Below are 17,453 nucleotides of genomic sequence, written 5' to 3'. Positions count from 1 at the left end.
CCCCAGAGTCTTACCTTGAATCTGGAATGTAAGAGTGAAGCTCATTAGCATGTTAGATAATATTTTTATCTTGTCATTTGATTTTTCATTTCACTTCTTTTTCTCCTATTGCTTATCCTATTTGTTGTTTCTCTTTTTTTATTTCTGGCTTATTTCTTATGTATTTTGGAGATGACTTGGTAAAGAAGGGAAAAAGTGAGGAAGAGCCTTTGGCCTAAGGAAATAACAGGTAGGAAGGCATAAAAGTGAGAAAGAATGAGCCTGGATACTCTTAATTTTATGAACAACTGTAGAGAAGTACACTTTTAATTCTCTTAAGCCTACCAAATTAATCAGTTATTGCAAACAGCATTATATGAATCTCTATTGTGTTAAGTAACTGAAATTACTGGGTTTAATTACTATAGTATCTAGGGTTACCTTCAGTAATGTATGAATAATTAAGTTAGTATTCAAAATTGAAACAAAAAATTAATGTTAAGGATGATTTTTAAAGTAAACAATAGATGAACTTAAAAGGATCACCTGAGTATAAGAAGATGGAAAGGGAACATGGAGATGGAGGGTGGTAACTGAACTATACTTCCATTCTTTTTTTCACTTCCATCTGTATACCAGAAAACCAATTGTGTTTTTAAAGTTGGTAAGTCAAGAATAGTGATATAAACACTTAAAGATAGGAAATAATCAGGATAACCCAAACCAGGAAAAGTTAATAGTAGTTACTTATAGGGAAGGGAAGGGCTGGATCAGAGGGTTGTTTGGCTATTATATCTGCTATGTTGCTTTGTTTTTGAACAATATGAGTATATTATTTTGATTAAAAATAGATTAAATTACTATACATACACTAGAGTGGCTAAAATTAAGAAGAATAATCATTGTTGATGAGGATATAGAATAACTGGCCCTGATGGAAGTGTAAAATGGTATAGCCACTTTGGTAAAAAGCTTGGCAATTTCTGATGAATTTATATATAGATCTATTTATTGTATGGCCCAGCAATTCCATATGGAGGTGTATATATCCAAGAACAATTAATGCATACAAGCACAGAAGACTTGTAGAAGAATGATCGTGAAAGCTTTATTTATAATAGACCTAAGTAGGAAACAATTCAAATGTCTGTCAGTAGGAGAATGAATAAACAATTTATGGTATATCTGTACAAAAGATTACTACTCAACTCTAAAAAAGAAAACTGATACAGCAACATAGATGAATGTCAGAAATGTTAAATTGAATAAAAGAAGCCAGATTCAAAAGAATACATATGAGTATGGCCTCATTGATATAAAATTCAAGAATGAGAGAAATATCTATTGTGATAGAAATCAGAATTGGTGGTTATCTGGAATTGGGGCAAAGTTGTGTAGAAGGGGGCACAACGGAACTTTATGGAGTGATAGAAATATTCTCTGTCTTGATCTGGTTGATGTTTAAGTATGCATATATGTATATATTTATCAGAATTCAAGCCAGTCCCTTAAGACTTGTGTATTTTACTATATGTAAATTGTACCTCAAGAAAATACTAGTAGTATAAAAAATACAAAATAAAGACTAGAGAGTTTGGTGCATTAAGGGAACAAAAGAAGTCTAATATGGTTGGGTTAAGAGAAAGAGCTGAGGGTAGGAATGTTATATTGGGCTGGGGCTATCTTGAATGACTTTGTAAATTACTAAGGTTTATTCTAAGAACATCAGGAAGCTATTGAAAGTTTTTAAGAGAGATGGTGTTGTTTGATTTTAGAACCATCCTTGCCTTCTCAGTGGTTCGGAAAAGGGTTAAGAATGGAATTAGGAAGACCATTTAAGAAGCTTTTGCTGAAGCCAAAATGAAAGATGTTAGTGGTTTGTATTGGAAGGTAATAAAGGGGTTGGAGGAAGCAGACATTTAATGATGGGGAATGTGAGAGAAGACAAGGCTGATCACAGCGTTTCTCTCTGATCAGCTAGGTGGACAATGGCATGATAAACTGAGCAAAAGAACAGAGGTATGCAAGAGGTGAGGAAGTTAGGGGAAGATGGTGACCTGAATTTCAGATTTGATTGCTTAGTTTTGGGAAAGATACAGAAAATGATATAATAATAATATAATTAGAAATATAATAAGACTAAAATTTTAAGGAATTGTAGGTCCAAATTATTATATATTTATTTCTGCTCAAGCTGTTCATTATCCCTTCTTCTCTTTGAACTATGAACAGCATAGTCCATATAAAATACAACTACTGAACAAAGAATAGTTTATACAAATAGAAAGTTGGGAGAGTTTTATTCAAGAGAATAGTTTACCATGTAACTCCCCATATTAATTTTAATAGTCAACCATATAGTATTGAAGCAATCAGACTCTTTCAGGGGAGGGACTGCAGAGGGCCCAGTGCTATTGTATTCTTTTCTAAAATTGAGATATAATTCGCATACCATAAAACTCATCACTTTAAAGTGTACAATTCATTTATTTTTAGTATATTCACACAGTTGTGCAACCGTCACTACTCTCTAATTCCAGAATATTTTCATTACTCCATAAAGAAACCCTGTATCCCCCAGTGGTAGGCATTTCCCTGCCCCCTGTTACCCTCAGCGCCTGGCAACCACTAATCTATTTTCTGTCTTTAATGGATTTGCTTGTATTCTTTCTAGATTGGTCTATCTCCATTATTATCATAGCTAGTCATTCTATAGTCCAGAAATTCTCAAACTTTATGAACCTACATATCACCTGGGGATCCTGTTCAAAGAGAACATGGTTCTCTCCCATATGGAGTTTATATGCTGATCATATGCTGGTTGGGGAGACAAGATACATTTTTTAGTATAAATTAGATTAATATTAATCACAACTCAACCAAGAATCTTTAATTTCTAAGTTGACTTATATAATGTGTTTTGATATCCCTCATGAGAAATTGTCTTATATAACATAATTCTATCAAATATGGTTCCACCTTTCCTACTTTTTGAAAAGCTCCTTTTAAACTCAGTATTATATTTTGTTGACCTGTTCAAATGTGCCACGTAATAATGGCTATCCTTTCTAGCTTGATATTTTAGGGAAAACATGGCATCCAGTTTGGTTTATATGAGAGTACCTAGTAGACTTTATGGTTTTATGCTAATGCAAAGTATTATTATTAATCCTTCCATATGTTCCATGTTACTATTTAGAATCTAGGAGTAAATAATTCTTTGTTCTAAAGCAAAAGAATTGCCGTCAGTGGATTTTTTTTTTTTTCCTAAGTCTTTATCTTAGGGGTCTGAAGAGCCTCATCTTTCTTGGCAAGGTATATTTTGGAAGTATATAGTGCTTTTTCCTTCCTACTTAATTATGGTGTGTTTACTATAAAGAAAAATGTAGTTCTTGGGGTGCCTGGGTGGCTCAGTCAGTTAAGTGTCTGCCTTTGGCTCAGGTCATGATCCTGGGGTTCTGGGATCCAGCCCCAAGTCCAGCTCCCTACTCAGCTGGGAGTATCCATCTCCCTTTCCCTCTGCCTGCTTCTCCCTCTGCTTGTGCTTGTGCTCTGTCAAATAAATGAATAAAATCTTTTAAAAATATCTATTAACAAAGATTAAATAAACTTAATCCACTAGTTTTAAAACATTTTTCTCAATTACCCAATAAAGATGAGATTTAAGGAAGAATCCCACTTAAGTACGTATGATTAGGTAGGGAATATTTCTGGCCATACCTGTTAACCAGTCATTACTTAATCGATTCCCCCTGCCCCATTATCTCCAGGCTTGAGTTGTGAGAGCACTTTGATTCTGAGGGCTTTCCAGAATTATGAATGAGGGGTGGCTCTTTAATAGTTTTGCTCACATCTGAGTTCTTTCCTTCTTTAACTCTTGGAAGAGGACCTGATTATAGTTGTTTGCTCAAAACTGCTGATATTAATTGGCTTTCTCTAATTGTCTCCTCTTATCTCCTGAAGTACCTCCTGATACTTTCCCAACAAGTGCAGAAATAAAAAGGCACGTGAAGCTCTGTTGCAGCATGATTATAATGGTTGTATCGTAAAATATTAGGGTGCTCTTTTCCACCCTCTTTTTTCCTTAGTTTTTCTTTACTTCATTGTTCTTTGAAGCTACTGGTGTTTTAAAATGATATTAAAATGTTGTTCCCATAGCAACACCTTACCAATTTCTTATGGCAAACACTGCATCTTTCACAAGTTGGGTTGAAAAAGAGAAATGCTTTCAGGAAGAGTTTATTTATAAAATCGAGCCAACAGAACATAACTGTTTATTTTTAAGAAAGCATTTTTAAGCAGACTGTAACAGAGGATTTTACACATCAATGTAACGTGAGCTTCCCAGTCAGTTTCTTGCTTGTGGAAAAGTTCATTTTTTGAATTTGTATTAAATGGACATTTTTCCTTTATAATAAGAATTGAACAGCTAAATAAAAAATAGAAATCCTGCCAAATTTCAGTTAAATAGTCTGTAAGTTCTGCTTAAGTGCAATACCTGTACCCAGAAGTTTATAGGCTGCTTATAAGACTGTTAGAGCAGGGCACCTGGGTGGCTCAGTCAGTTAAGATCGTCTGCCTTCGGCTCAGGTCATGATCCCCAGGGTCCTGGGATGGAGCCCTTAGCAGGGAGCCTGCTTCTCCTTCTCCTACTTCCCCAGCTTGTGCTCTCCCTCCCTCTCTCTCTCTGTCTCTCAGTCTGTCAAATAAACAAATAAAATCTTAAAAAAAAAAAAAAAGACTGTTAGAGCGATGTTCCTAATACTCTTGTAATGATTTTTCCAACCTCTTAGGCTGTATGGTGGATTTTATTCAGAATCTGTTCCTCCGAGTTCTTTTCTTTTTTGTTTTTGTGGGTTGTTGTTGTTTTCTTCTTCTTCTTCTTTTTTTTTTTTTTGTCATTTGTAAAATCAATGTCAAGCATTTTAAATCTTTTTACATTTAAATTTTATAAGTTATCCATTTTAAGCTGTCACTATCTGTTGGCTTTTAGTAATACTCAGTTTCATCTCAGCATTTAATTCATTATTTTTCTCAAGAAGGTTTAGGGAAGACTTAATAAACTGTTAAACCCGTGTTTTCCTCTTCTATTTAGTTTTCTTCTTCTTCTTCTTCTTCTTTTAAAAAATATTTATTTATTTATTCACAATAGACAGAGAGAGAGAGAGAGGTAGAGACACAGGCAGAGAGAGAAGCAGGCTCCATGCAGGGAGCTCGACGTAGGACTCGGCCCCGGGTCTCCAGGATCATGCCCTGGGCTGAAGGCAGCACTAAACCACTGAACCACCCGGGCTGCACAGTTTTCTTCTTTTTTAAAGTTTTTATTTAAATTATAGCGTGCAGTGTCATATTAGTTTCAGGTGTACAATATAGGGATTCCACACTTGTGTACATCACCCGGTAAGTTCATCAAGGCAAGTGCACTCCTTAATCCCCATCACTGATTTAACCCATCCTTTCCCCCCCCACCCCCACCCCTGCCCCTCTAGTAAGCATCAGTTTGTTCTCTACAGTGAACAGTCTCTACTGTTTCTTGGTTTGTATTCCTCTCTCTTTTTTCCCTTTGTTCATTTGTTTTGTTTGTTAAATTCAACATATGAGTGAAATCATATGGTATTTGTCTTTCTCTGACTACTTCACTTAGCATAATAATCTCTAGTTTTCTTGCTCTAAATTTGATTTAATTCCTATTAACTCAGACTTTTTGGCTTTTTCACAATTCTGAAAGCATATGTTCTAGTTTGGCTACCATGCTCTTTCCTTTTATTCTCTTGTTGGAATTTTTGAAAGCTATGGATCCATAAGAAATCCTTTGAAGCTACCATGGGTTATATTTTTGGAGGTATAGGTATATTTATGGAGGTTATATTTAATGTATGTTAATTACTGGTTCATTCAATAAATTCCAGATGTGGAGATATAATAGTGAAAAAAATACTGACGTTAATAATTCTGTCCTGATGGAGCTTACAGAGTGGATATCAGCTGAAGACTTACATGCTTTTGTGAGCACCCTTTGCATTTGCTCTCTATATTCACAGTGCCAATTTGAAAGACCCCCCTGACTGATAGCTTCTTCATTGCTGTATAATTCAGAATTCCGGGTGACTTTGTATATTTAATTTTCCAGCTAGATATCTATATATTAATACTTTCTGATGTTGCACTGTAGTTTCAGTTATATTTAACTCAGGCACAGAAACCAAAAGTTAATCTTACTTAGGTATATATCTTCTAATGTTTTTTTTTTTTTTTTTTGGCAATAGCTCGAGATTTACCCAACTAGGTTACCAAATCTTGTTAATTTTTCTTTTTAAACGTTTTTCATCTTTAGCTTTTCTGATTTTATTTTTACTGCCTTTGTCTAAGCCTTCTTTGTGCCTAAACTTTAGCAGTAGTATTCTTTCTCTCTTTGCCTCTCCTGTCCTGGCCTAAACATAGCCATTGGGTTGGTCTTCTTAAACAATAGATGTGCTCATATCAGTTGCCTGCTCCTCAGTGTTTCTAGCTAGAACAAGAACCATATACTAAGATTTGGGGAGGGGAGGGGCGGTGGGCACCCCAACCTTAGTGTCCCTGAGGATGAGCAGGGCAGTGGTTAGTCGTGTTTTTTCACCTCTCAGCAGGTTAGCTACTTTTGTTGATATGTGTTTTTTCTTTCTCTCTTTTTATTTCCAGATAGAAGTGATAAAAGGAATCTTCTGAATAATTGTGCTAGACAGGTTATTTCAGAACTGCCTTTTTTTAAAAATTTTTTTATGATAGTCACACACACACAGAGAGAGAGAGAGAGAGAGAGAGAGAGAGGCAGAGACACAGGCAGAGGGAGAAGCAAGCTCCATGCACCGGGAGCCCAACGTGGGACTCGATCCTGGGTCTCCAGGATCGCGCCCTGGGCCAAAGGCAGGTGCTAAACCGCTGCGCCACCCAGGGATCCCCAGAACTGCCTTGAATCAGTGATTGCATTTTAGTAAGACTTCGTTTACTTTGTTGCATTTGTAATGGCCGGTTTGGATTATTCTCTTTTGAAACTAGTTTGATTCGAATGTTTATGTTTCCCAGGCTCTTAGCTTGTGCAATAAATGATCACCATCAACTGTAGACTACATGTAGAAGGCATATTAGGTGTTGTTGGACTGTGTTAATCATTCTTTCAGAATAGTGGGGAGAGAATATTTTTGTAATTCTCACAAAGGAAAATAAATCATAGTTTAGATAAGCAATTTATCTTGCGTATGAGCCTGTTCATAAAATTTCTGTGGGACTTGATTAAGAGCTGAAGTATAAAATACCTTTATGTCATTTGTGGAAATCAGGAGTGGTTAGGATGCATTTTTATTTATTTATTTAAAAATTTTGGTGATAGACACAAGAGAAAGAAAGATGTATAATTTTATCACATTTCCTCAATCTTTTGTAGATAAGAAGATTGACTTTGTTTAGGTTAAAAAATATGCAAGTTTAGAAATGAGATTAACTTTTTCCCCTTGAGATAGTTATTCCAGTAGGTTTGTTGCCTAACACTTATTACAAAACTTTAGTGGTGTAAAACATGCTTTTTTTTTTTTTTTTTTTTTTTTATGAACATAGATACTGTGATTGGGAATCCCAAAGGGCACACTGCGGATAGTTTTCTCAGCACTTAGAATAATGGATGTTGCAGTTGGGAAAACCCAAAGGTTGGGATCAACTGTTAGGGGCTGGAATAATTTGGATGATTATTTCATAATTTGAAGGTTTGTCACCACCGTGTCTGGAATCAGAGTTGGGAAGACTCAAAGAGTCCCATTGACCAGAGTACCTATACATGTGGCCTTGCTCCTATGGAACATGGTGGCCTCAGCATAGTCAGGTGAAACCTAAATGTTAATGTGAATAAGGAGAAAGTTGCATTGTTTTATTTTTTGATAAAGCCTCACAAACGTCTCACATCACATCTGTTGTTGGTTTTCAGTGAGGCATATGCACACCCAGATAGATTTCACCTCTTGCTGGGAGAGTGACTAGTTCTAAAAAAAAAAAGCATTTGGTACCAGAGGTACTGTTATTGACCATCTTTGGAAAATACATTCTGCCACAATAGTCAAGTCCAATATTTATTAATATTTTTCATTTGAAATGCATACTTAGAATGACTTTAGACATAAAAGACCAAGAATCTTTGCCTGTTTACATGAATGGAGTTTAGGACTTTAGGAGTCTGTGAACTGAAGATTGAAAACGTTAGAAAAAAAAAAAAAAGGTTTTAAACAGTATATTTTTCTAGTACTTTGACAATTGGCTTTTTGAAAACATTTCCCCCCCTTAAAGTCAAAATTGCTTAGGTATTTTTTTTCCTTCTCTTAACTTTAAACAAGTATAGTGTCGTGGATCATTAGCGTATCCAGTTAGATTGCGATCAGTTTTCGTTGTTGCTGCCTGTGGAGACAATGTCAAACAGTTTCCCACTGATAAGAATCAATGAAAATTCACCATGTTATCTGTATTGATGCAGAGCCTACATAAAAATTAAAAACTAAAAAGACAAGGAAAGAAAAAAAAAAAGAAAAGAAAGAGAATGTAGGACAACACTTGTGTGTCCTTTGATCTTACTCTAAAGATTGAATGTGCAGAGATACAAAGTCTTGCTTTTTCTCTGGCAAGGTTTTTGCTAATGGAAGCCTGAGGCCAACATAGCTGAAGAAGCCTCTGTGTCTGCCCAGCCAGAAAACACACTGGTTAGTGTGAATTCTTCTGACAAGAAGGTGGCTTTTTTTGAAAAGGCTTGAACCTTACCTAAATTTGGATTTGCCCCAACACCAAAAAAGCCTTATCTTACAAAATTTTGGAAGCGAGAACGTACTGCTATGATTGGAGAAGTCTTAGTGAAGCTCTCTGAACTCCTGATGGTTTGTGACCAGGAGCCAGACAATGAAGGCCTCTTCCCAATGACATTATCCTTCTAGAACGGTTGACATTTTCCCCTTGTTTTCTCTCAAACCATGGTTTTAAAGGAATTGGCAGTTAGCCATTTTCTTTCAGCATGTAACCAAATGAAATTCTGATGACTCTTAGTAAAGCTAGTTTCTCTTTTCTGTCCTGTAAGAGCATGCTGAGGCCATCCAGATTCTTGTTTTGTGAACCCATTTTGGACACTGGAAAGATCATTGAGAGATAAAACAGTGAAAAGTGGCTTCCCATCAAAACTGATGGAATACCTGGTAACACATCTGGTTTTGCTGTTTTGATGAAGAAAGAAGCTCCATAGGTCTCTATGAATCATTGCTTTTACATTGGCATCAAAGACTCTGCCAACGATCATGAAAGAAGTCTTGTCTGATGTCTTGAAAGTCACACTTTATCCCAGTCAGGGTCTTGAATCACTGCCTTGTCTAGAGCTTCTCTTGAGAGATAGGAGTGGAATATAAGGTTGTTTTCTGTTGCAGAGAAGTTCATTGATTCTCCAAAGAATAAGTCTCAAACCACTGGGGAATTCGGATTCCATTTGTTGTTACATAACTTTGTGAATCAGAGTTGTCAGAACACTGGTAGCAATCTATTGGATTGTTAAGACCACTGGCATGTTGGAAATCATTCTGCTTATTCTTTTAGCTCTTTATTCAAGAGAAAAACACTCTTCTCATTGAAATTTATTTTTGTGGAATTAATTTTAATTTTCTTTTAAATTTAATATCCTTTCTAATGTTAGCATCCATTTTAAGTTGGGAGAGTGTACTCTGTTTACATTATGTGTTTATTCATATATTTTGGTTTATTTCTAATTTTCATGTTTTCTATGTCTCATGCTTTGATTTTTTTCCTCCCTTCTCTGGCTTCAAAGTATTGGTTGAGTTGCCTTTATTTCCCTTTTTCCTAAATTTCTGGTTTGAAAATCACATATTTTTTCTAATTTAGTGATTATTCTTTTATTTTTTTGTGCATATTTGACTTAAAATTTCAAATTTACCAAGTTTTCTCTAAGTAGTAGGACTTCAAACCTCTTTAACTCAGCTCTCTCCCTCCTGTTATTTCTATTATTTTAGTTCTACCTTGTTTTTACTTAACCTCCCCTCTCCCTACCCCCAACTTTATATATTTTAGGTTTCCTTACAGTCAGGACTTACTTAGATTTACTTACAGATTTTTTTTTATTTTTTTGATTCTTTTTTGCATACATTCCTTCTTGGGTATATTTTTAGTGGTTCTTTCAGCAAGGGCTTGTTTAACTAGTTTTTTTAGTCTTTGGCTGAAAATTTCTGTCTTGCCCTCATTTTTGAAATATCATTTAGGTAGATACAGAATTAGAATTCGGTTTTTTCAGCACTTTGAAGATTTCTCTATGTTCCTCTGGCCTTGATTCATGCTGATGTCATGTCTGCTGTCAGTGTAGTGGTCTCGCCTTTCTGGGTAATCCATTTTTTTCTCTGATTTTAAGGTTTTCCCTTTGCCTTTGACGTGTTTTGCATACTGCCCAACACGAGGCTCAGGATACACAGCAGACTTCTTTACTGCTTCCCCAGCCAGGGGATAGACTTTCCCATCCTCTTTTCACTGACTTCTCACTGTAGTGCCTCCTGCGCTCTGGGTTCTGCAGAGGGGCTTATCCCAGTATCCTAGTCTTAGACACCTAAGATGTCATTTTCCATTTTCCAGTGAGGACTCAGAGTCCCAGCTCCTAGGGCCTGTATTCAGGTCTCAAATCTCTATGGGCTTTATACATCCACTTATTCTTTTGGCTCTGATTTGATTTTTCTCTTTGTTCCTGGCACCTGGGAATCTTCTTTTTTGTCTTTTCTGATTCACCATTTAACGTGTTTAACGGTAGGAAAAAAAAATGACTTGAAAACAGGAGATTTTTTTTCTCTATCTCAGGAGATTTCCAGAGTGCTATTCTAAATGTTAGTTGAAGTGTATAATATGACCAGGGCTCTAAGTTCTTATTGATTGATTGACTGGTTGCTTTATTCCATCAAAGGATTGAAAGTGCCATTTTGATATATACACAGCCCTTGTGTACTGATAGCCTTGAGCCGCTGTTTTCCGTTTAACTTGAGTTGGTCGGAGCCTGTGGCCACCTAGGTGTGATTAACTATCCTAGAAAGATTTTTTTAAAAAGATGATTTATTTATTTATTTGAGAGAGTAAGAGAGAGATAGTGAAAGAGAGAGAGAACAAATAGGGGGGAAAGGCAGAGGGAGAAGCAGGCTCCCCAATGAGCAGGGAGCCTCAATATGGGGCTCTATCTTGGGACCCTGGGATTATGACCTGAGCTAAAGGCAGCCACCCAACTGACTGAGCCAACTAGGTACCCCCTAGAAAGATTTTTAAATACTTCTTAAAATGAATATTTCTATAGCAAGACTCTTTGCCATGATCTAAGGTAGTGGCTCTCAGAGTGTGATTCCTAAATTCTCAATACCAGCATTAGGTGAGATTATATAGTATACATTGTTCCCTTGTCATTCATTAGATATTTTTCTTCGTCATCTTTTTAAGTGAAAGCTTGATAAAATATTTGGACTTGTACTTTATTTTTAACTTAATTTTATAATCTCTACACCCACCATGAGATTCAAGTTTATGACCCCAAGATCAAGAATCACCATGTTCTTCCAACTGAGTCAGCCAGGTGCCCCAAAGTTTGATAAAGTGTTTGAACTCATAGGTGGTCCTGGGATGCATACTTTTTATAAATACATGAAGTATAAATTTTATTTATTTATTTACTTACTTACTTTTAAAGATTTTATTTATTCATGACAGACATAGAGAGAGAGGCAGAGACACAGGCAGAAGGAGAAGCAGCCTCCCTGTGGGGAGCCTAATGTAGGACTTGATCCTAGTACCCTGGGATCATGACCACCCAGGCGTCCCTGATTTACTTTTTTATACAGAGAGTACTTATTAATTCTGTGGTATAAAATCATGTTGACGACCCTGATAAAAATGATACATATGTTAGTATATCTATGATTTCCTTATACTTGAGCATTCTTTATTTAAAGGTTCTTAAAAGTTGAATGTTAGATGTGGAATGAAGGAAATATTTTACATCTGTAAATTAATTACCTTATTTTTTTTCATAATCTGTCTACCCCAAAGCTCAGAAAAGTTACAATATTATTTATGTAACTCCTTTAAATGATCGATCCCAATGGATTTAAAACACAATTAGCATTGTTACACTTCCTTCCATAGAGAAAATGTATGCTTTTTAAATAAATGTAATGTGCTTTTGTTCGTGAAGAATGTCATTGAGTAGTGCCAACTATTTTGGGATACCAAAATAAAAATATTTACGATCCAAAAATACTTTAAGATTATTCTTAGAAAGATGTTCCATTGTTTTTAGTCTATTACTTAATCATATAAAAATGCTATGAAAAGCAAACCACGTGACATTTCAGAGTTCAGAGATCTGATTGCATCATTTAAATAAAGTTTTTGCCAAGGAACTGAACATACGAAATGAAGAGGATAGCACCATTGTGAAGATTTTCAATACTCATTAGGCTTAAAATTATTTAAGTACTTTAACAAAGCCCACACAGTGCCTTGTATATATAGGAGTGTTCAGAAAATGCTGGCTGAGTTTAAATGATCAAGTTAATTTTGACCCTGTTAACCTATTAACATAATGCTCTCTTTTTCACTTAGTAATCTACTTTTAGATACTGTGAACTGGCCCTCAGTACCCCAGAAGGTAATTGTAAGATGTAACTTAGAAGATTGTAAGGAGAATACTAAATATTAGAGGAAAACAAGAAATATCCTACCAAATGTTGATAAAACTAGTCTATAGACCTGACGAATTAAAGAATTAAAGAAAAATAGTTTGTTTTTTTTTTTAAAGCAAAGATAGTTAATAGATTTAAATAGATTTAAAATGATTAAAAATGATAAAAATAGATTTAAAATTAAGAATGGATATTCATTAAAAAAAGACAATCTAATTTAAAAATGGACAAAGGACTTGAATAGACATTTCTCCCAGGAAGGTATTCCAATAGCCAATAAGCACATGAATAGATGTTTAACATCATGAGTTATTAAGGAAATTAAAACTCACAATGAGATACCACTTCTCATCCACTAGAATGGCAATAATAATAATAAAAAGGAAAATATCAACTGTTGATGATGTGGAGAATTGGAACCCTCCTCATTGCTGGTAGAAACATAAAATAGTATAGATGCTGTGAAAAATATTTTTGTGGTTCTTCAATAAGTTAGACATAGAATTGCCATTTGACCCAGCAACTCTGCTCCTAGGTAAATATACCCAAGAGAACTGAACACAGGTGTTCCAAAAAAAACTTCTGCACAAATATTTATAGTGCACTGCTCATAATAGCTAAAAAAGAGAAACACCCCAGATGTCTATCAGCTAATGAATGGATAAACGAAATGTGCTATATCCTCCATACAATAGAATATTATTCAGCCATAAAAAGGAGTGAAGTACTGATACTGACAACAATATGGCTGAACCTTAATAATGAACTTCTTAATTAAGTAAAAGAAGCCAGATACAAAAAGCCACATATTGTATGGTTTCATCTATAAGAAATGATCAGAATAGGTGAGTCTGTGGAGATGAAAGCAGATTAATGGTTGTCAGAAGCTGGGATGAGCAAGGATTGAGGCGTAGCTGCTCAGTGGGTGTGAGGTTTCTTTTTGGGATGATGAACATTTTCTGGAATTAGACAGTAATGCTGGTTGCCTAACTTTATGAATGTACTGAAAGTCACTGACCTTCCAGTACATTTAAATAAACTTTTTAAAAAGGTAAAGTTTAGGGATGCCTGGGTGGCTCAGTGTTTGAACGTTTGCCTTTGGCTCAGGTCATGATCCCAGGTCAGGTCCCGGGATCGAGTTCCACATCAGGCTCCCCACAGGGAGCCTGTTTCTCCCTCTGCCTATGTCTCTGCCTCTCTTTTTGTGTCTCTCATGAAAAAATAAATATTTAAAAAACAAACAAACAAAATAAAATGGTAAAGTTTATATTATAGGGATTTTAGTTCAGTAAAAAATATACAGTGTGATTATACTTCTCAGTGAAATATAAAGTACGCATTTTAAAGTCAAAGGAAACTTTATTTCAATGTTATTTTATGCTTAGAAAAATTATAAAACATTTAAATTTGGTGAAAATATATTTGGGGCCAAATAAATATTCTTTAGAGCAGGTTTCAATATGAGGTATGTGTGTTTTGGTCCTCATTCAGAGGGGTTTTGCTGTGTGGCAGTCTCATGCAGAGTACTGTGACTAGTACATTGCTTTTTATTTATTATTTATTTTTTTAAATTTTATTGTGTTTTAGTACATTGCTTTTTAACTGGCTTGCCCTCTTTTTAGTCATGAGCAGTGCCTCTCAACCTTATACACTGTCCTTGCCATCTTCTGCTACATCTGCTTGACTTCTTACTGTTGTGAGCTTCATGCATGCCTTTCTGAAGTATATATATGAGCTTCATGCTTGCCTTTCTTTCATATAGTATATGAAACTATATACTGCTCAGCTAGCACTAATAGGGTCTCTGTCTTTAATTAACCTGCTCCTTCACTGACACGGTTTCTAGCCACTTTGGATAAACACCTTGTTTATCTTGGTTCTTCATGGTCCTGTTCACTTAACCTAGATCCTTTTATGTGTCAGCATCCTCACTTCTTCGACCTTACCAAGGAAACCTGGACAGCAAGGACCCCAAAAACAGGAATAGGGGGAAGGGTGAATGAGAGCTAATGAAGCAGAGGCTTTGTAAAATCTGTTAGAAGAACTGTCAGTAGATGTGAGCACTCTGGTTCCATATAGGCCTGCTATTCCAGAAATCAGACATTTATTTAATGTTTATTGTATAGCTTATCTAGTAAATTTATGCTTCTGCTCAATGTAGAACATGTAGGCTGTCTTGAGAGCAGTTACTTCTTTCTTAAAATATGTTCCACAGAAGACTCATCCCTAGAAATATTACTGGAAGCTCTGCTTTGGAAGGGGGAGGATCCCATGGTCAAATATATTTAGAAAAGGCTGCTTATCGTGATCCATAGCATACTTTAGCCTTTAAGGGTTCTGAAATGTAGTCAAGAAACTTGTTTGACTTAGCATTTCCAAACTTATTTGAGACTAGAACTTTTGGTGATAAGGGAAGGGACAGCGTAGCTATTAATATCTTACATAATAACATCAGTTGGGAAGACAGTGTCTTAGAGCATTGTAAATTTGTGCAACATTTCCTTTGACTAATTCCAGTTAGTTAACATATAGTGTTCTATTATTTCTTTATGTTTTTATTTTAATTCCAAAAAGTAGCTACTAGTACCAAAAACTACAATGTTCATATGTTCTATTTGATAGGCATCCTGTGTATATAGTTATCCTATAAATTCTCTATTGAGATAGACCTCATTTTTTTCCACTTTACTTACAAGTGTCAAATTGTTGTCTTTGAGTGATTTTCTTACTCTTTCTTACTTTATCATATCAAAATATTTTTTTGAAGGGTGACTAAAGCACTTACATTCCCAGTTTTAAATAAGTAAATGCCTCTGTTAAAGCTCTAGTACCTGTATTTGTTGAGCCTGTTATAAAATTTCAGACTTGTATAATTCAAACACCCTTTGAAATCCAAGTCATGTTTTCATTTACTAAGGATTTTTGTCAAGACAGGCCCTGTCTTAAAAAAGTAATTAGCCTTGGATGTAGAAGGTAAATTAATAAATAAGCACAGTTCATTACTTTGTTAATTCTTCTCTACAGAAAACAGCTGGCACTCAGTGTGTATCCATTAGTAACATGTAAATATGTAAACACTAAAATTATGTATCACATTATATTCCTATGAAATACCTAGTAGGTATCATTTCTTCTCTTTTAAATCTAATGAGGTAGGATTTTAGCTTTAACAAGTTTTAGCCTTTTCATGTACTTGAATTTCTTTTCTCTCTAAAATGCCTCTCATTACATTGTCTTTCTTGTTTTTGAGAACTTTATAATGGATAATGCTAATCATAAATAATCTGTAAGCTCTTATTAGAGATGGGATAAGACTAGATTGTTGTGGCTTGCCCCGTTTTTGTTGTGTTTTTAGGCAGAGTGCTTGAATCTAATGGGGGAAATAAAGCCTAACGGTGTTGTGGATTGTATTCCTCCTGTGTGTTTTAGGGGTTTATTGTATTTTTGATCTCCTACTCTATCTTTTGACTGATGACCCAGGTTTCTGTTCAGAGTTGTTTCTGTGTGCTTGGCTCCTGATCCCATACAAGCCAGCCTGTCTGACCGTGATAAAACATGGTTCTTTCAGAGCTTCTCCCAGATGAAGTAAAAATGACTCCCAGGTGGGTTCCTGAAGAACCAGAACAGATCTTCTCTCACAAGAGTTTTGGCACTTCGACAAAGCATGAAGTGAAAGCTTTTTGTTTTTGTGTTGGCTTGAAGGCTAATTTTAATTTTGTTTGCTTAGAAATTAATGTTTTTCTCTTGCATTTGCTTTTTCTAGTCACAAGCAGCCTTTCTTCTCAAATGGTGTCTTGTACTTTGCATTGTTAGGCATGATCTACAAGCTATTATGGCATAATATTTTCAATTTTATACATATTTTGTTGTCTGAATTAAGTGACTTTGAGAATGAAATTAAAATCGATACTGTAATCTTTTTTTCTTTTTCTTTCTTTCTTTTTTCTTTTCTTCTTCTTTTTTTTTTTTTTTTGTGATGATGAATTCCTAAAGTCAAAATTTTATTTGTTCTGTCTGGAAAAACAATAACACATAATGATACACAGATATATATCACTAGCAAACATGATTTGCCCGCTGGAAGTTTTATCTTTAATATTGTTTTTTGCTTTTTGGTCAGATTCTACTCTTCTATATATATTTTAATGGTATGTAAAAATTTAAAGAATAATATGGCTTCTTTAAAAAGATTTTCAGAAAGGGGCACCTGAGTGGCTCAGTTGGTTAAGCATCTGCCTTAGGTCAGGTCATGATCCTGGGGTCCTGGGAGTGAGACTCCCTGCTCAGTGGGGAGTCTGCTTCTTGCTTATCCCTCCCCCGCTCACGGTCTCTCTCTCACTCAAATAAATATATAAAAATAAAAATCCTTTAAAAAGACCCTCTAGCACGATTGTGAGCAAGAACTGGGAATTTCAATTCTTGTTTTTTGGTCTTTGCTCTTTCATTCTGTAATTACATGTGGGCTGATATTTGTTTTCTTATGTAAAAAATTGGAAAATACCTCCTTCCTTTCTACTTCATAGAAATTGCATTGCCATGAATAAAGATCTCATGTAAAATCTAGTTGCTGTTTACTTAGTAAATTTGTGACAATCTATTTCTTGCTTAATATATTCTGACACTTTACTAAGGGAGACCTTTACTAGGTACTTACTTCTCTTTGTTGTTGTTGTTCTTGATTTAAAAAATGTTTTTAAACCTTTAAAAATTTAAATTCAATTAATTAACATAGAATATATTATTAATTTCAGAGGTAGA

General features: G+C 35.1%; 1 protein-coding gene across 2 annotated transcripts in view; it reads left to right on the top strand.

Moving 5' to 3' along the window:
* The window catches only part of CDK19 (cyclin dependent kinase 19), a 163,077-nt gene that overhangs the window by 76,240 nt on the left and 69,384 nt on the right, over positions 1 to 17,453 (top strand). The gene's annotated exons all lie outside the window — the stretch shown is intronic.

This window comes from Vulpes vulpes, chromosome 1 (assembly GCF_048418805.1).
Source record: "Vulpes vulpes isolate BD-2025 chromosome 1, VulVul3, whole genome shotgun sequence".
NCBI lineage: Eukaryota > Metazoa > Chordata > Mammalia > Carnivora > Canidae > Vulpes > Vulpes vulpes.
This window is presented reverse-complemented; position numbering and strand designations above follow the sequence as displayed.